This window comes from Scyliorhinus canicula, chromosome 3, assembly GCF_902713615.1.
Source record: "Scyliorhinus canicula chromosome 3, sScyCan1.1, whole genome shotgun sequence".
NCBI lineage: Eukaryota > Metazoa > Chordata > Chondrichthyes > Carcharhiniformes > Scyliorhinidae > Scyliorhinus > Scyliorhinus canicula.
The window spans coordinates 166,696,097-166,699,828 of NC_052148.1; positions in this window are offsets into that span (position 1 = coordinate 166,696,097).

The window sequence follows — 3,732 nt, forward strand, 5'->3', positions numbered from 1 at the left end:
CTCATGAACAAGGACACAAGGTTCCTTTGAACATCAACACTTCCAATCTCTCACCATTAAGAAATATTCTACCTTTGTTTTTACAAAAAGTGAACAACTTCACCCTTATCCACATTATATTCCAAATGCCCTGTTCTAGCCCACTGACTTAGCATGTTAGTCCTCTTGCATCACCCTCAACTTTGCAGCCACTTTGTAATATAGTGCATGCAGCCAAATTGTTTGTATAGTGTGTGAACAGGTGTGGACCTAGGATAGATCCTTGCAGTCCCCCACTAGTAACAGCCTGCCAGAGAGAATGATCCATTTATTCCTACTCTACACTTTCGGGCAACCCATACTTGTATATTTCCCCCTATTCCCATGTGCTAATTTTATTTACAAGCTTCCTGGGTGGGACCGGATCAAAAGCCTTCTGAAAACCCAAATACACCACGTCCACTGGTTCTCCTCTAATCTTTATTATTGCCACAAGTAGACATACATCAATGAAGTTACTGTGAAAATCCTCTAGTCACCACACTCCAGCACCTGTTCGGGTACATTGAGGGAGAATTCACCCAACAAGTTTTTTGGGACTTGTGGGAAGAAACCCATTCAGACACAGGGAGAATGTGCAGACTCTGCAGTGACCCAAGCAGGAACCGAACCCGAGATCCTGGCACTGTGAAGCAACAGTGGCAACCACTGAGCTACCGTGCTACAAGTAATATCCTCAAAAAACTACTCTTTTATAAATCCATGTCAATTCTGCCAATTTTACCATTATTTTCTAAATGTCCAATTATCATATTTTTAATAATCGATTCTAACATTTTTCCTATTGACGTCAAACAGGTGTGTCGTACTCCATTCTTAAATAACAGGGGTACAGCTACTTTCCAGTCCGCAGAAGCCTTTCCAGAATTCAGAGTTTTGAAAGATAACCATCAATGCATCCACTAGAGCAGCACGGTGGCACAGTGGTTAGCATTGCTGCCTCACGGCACTGAGGTACGATCCCGGCTCTGGGTCACTGTCTGTGTGGAGTTTGCACATTCTCCCTATGTTTGCATGGGTTTCGCCCCCACAACCCAAAGATGAGCAGGGTAGGTGGATTGGCCACACTAAATTGCCCCTTAATTGGAAAATAATAATTGGATACTCTAAATTTTAAAAAAATCAATCCATCCACTATCTATCCAGTTACCCCCTTCAACACTCTGGAATGAAGCTCCTCTGGTTCAGAGGATTTATCAGCCTTTGATCCAATTAACAATTCAACTATTGCCTGTTTAATAGTACAAATTTCTTTTAGCTCTTCAGTTGCACAAATCTATTGATTGCCTAGTATTTCTGGAGGCTTTTCTGCATCATCATCCATGAAGACAGCACAAAACAAAGTAACTGTTGCCAATTCTGTTGCATTTTTTTTTAAACATTCATTAACCACAGTCTACTTACCTTTTGGGGTTTATGCCTTAAGGAACGTACATCTGCGGTGTGTTTTTTTAAAAATACTAGCAATTGCGCACCTAACAAAATATTTCCCAATCCACCATAGCCAACCTGCCCTGCATACCTTTATAATTGTCTTTCTTCAGAATGAAGAGACTAGTTTCAGAATGAATTTTATCACAACCAAACTTAAAATCACTTCATGGTCATTATTTCCTAAAGGCTCTTTTTGCAAGATTAATTAGCTCCTTATTATACAACACTGAATCCAAAATAGCCCAATCCTCAATTGGCTCAAAATACTGCTCCAGAAACCCATCTCACACATTCCAAGGATTCCTCCCCCACAACATGTGTGTTGATCTGGTTAATGCTGTATGCATATTGAAGTTACCCATGTTACATGCATTTCAAAATTCCTGATTTATACCACGCCCAACATGAGAACTAGTTTGGTGTTTGCTGCCCCTTGCTGTTTTAGTTCCACCCAAAATGATACTACAGTGATCCTTCAATAGAAGATCCTGTCAGAAAATGGCAAACATGCTGAATAACTTTGCATCAGCATTTACAGAAGAGGCAGCCAATATGCCAGAGATCCAAAATTAGCTACTATTGAATCAGAGACCGGGACCCAATAAAATTAAATAACAATGGAGTAAATAAGTGTGAGGTGGTTCACTTTGGAAGGAGTAACAGGAATGCAGAGTACTGGGCTAATGGCAAGATTCTTGGTAGTGTAGATTAACAGAGATATCTCAGCATCCAGGTACATAAATCCCTGAAAGTTGCCACCCAGGTTAATAGGGCTGTTAAGAAGGCATACGGTGTGCTAGCCTTTATCAGTAGGGGGATGAGTTTTGAAGCCACGAGGTCATGCTGCAGCTGTACATAACTCTGGTGCGGCCGCTCCTGGAGTACACATTATAGGAAGGATGTGGAAGCTTTGGAAAGGGTTCAGAGGAGATTTACTAGGATGTTGCCTGGTATGGAGGGAAGGTCTTACGAGGAAAGGCTCAGGGACTTGAGGTTGTTTTTGTTAGAGAGGAGAAGGCGGAGAGGTGACTTAATAGAGACATATAAGATAGTCAGAGGGTTAGATAGGGTGGACAGTGAGAGTCTTTTTCCTCGGATGGCGATGACCAACACGAGGGGACATAGCTTTAAATTGAGGGGTGGTAGATATAGGACATATGTCATAGGCAGTTTCTTTACTCAGAGAGTAGTAGGGGTGTGGAACGCCCTGCCTGCAACAGTAGTAGACTCGCCAACTTTATGGGCATTTAAGTGGTCACTGGATAGACATATGGATGAAAACGGAATAGCGTAGGTCAGATAGGCTTCAGATGGTTTCACAGGTCGGCGCAACATCGTGGGCCGAAGGGCCCGTACTGCGCTGTAATGTTCTATATTCTATAACTGTACTGAAAGGCAGCAAATTCATGATGGTTTCCATCCCACGGTTTTAAGGAGAAATACCCTAGAACCAAATTATGATGATCCAACGTTTTGTTTTCAGTCCAAAGATTGCACCTGTCACTCCACTAAGTTAACACAGGGAAACCACAATTTATACACAAGTTAGTCAGCTGTTGTTAGGAAATTGCTATACTCTATAATTGAAATGACCAAACTAACGTGAGAATTTTCAGCTGATCAAATTTTTACCTTAAAAGCTCATGGAATCAAACCCAAGTTATTTATCTGATAAGATAAATTTGCTGAGCAGGAGATAGGTACTTGGTGGGATGCAATTTGTGGTGTTCATAAGGGTCTGTGATAGGATCCTGGAATTCAACAAATACCACATCCTAATTTGCCCATGTCAAGGATTGTAAGCAGCGGAAATGGAAATGGAAAATTACAAAGATGTATTAAAAGGGAACAGATAGGGCAGGGGGATAAATTATTTCCATTAGTCAGGGAGTCTAGAACCACAAACAGTTGACAAAATTCGAGCCAGCTGACAAAGTGGAATGTTTCTGCAAATAGCAATTGATACTAGATCAATTGTTATTTATACACAAGGCTGGCAAGATTTTTGTTTCGCTGCCCTGCAGCAACTAGATGAGAGCTCACCCCCTCACTGGGAAGTCTTTTCAGCTCTAGTCCCAGCAGTGACCACTGCCGGGACTACCAACAGCCCTCAGATTCCAAGCATAACTTTGCAGTGGGGGCGTCTAACCCAGGTAACAGTGAGGGAAAGGTCAGGAAGACAGCCAGAAGTGTGTACCGCCCCACTACCCCCAAGAAAGGCTGCCGTAGCAGGTTTGCCTTCCAGACATCTCCCCAACC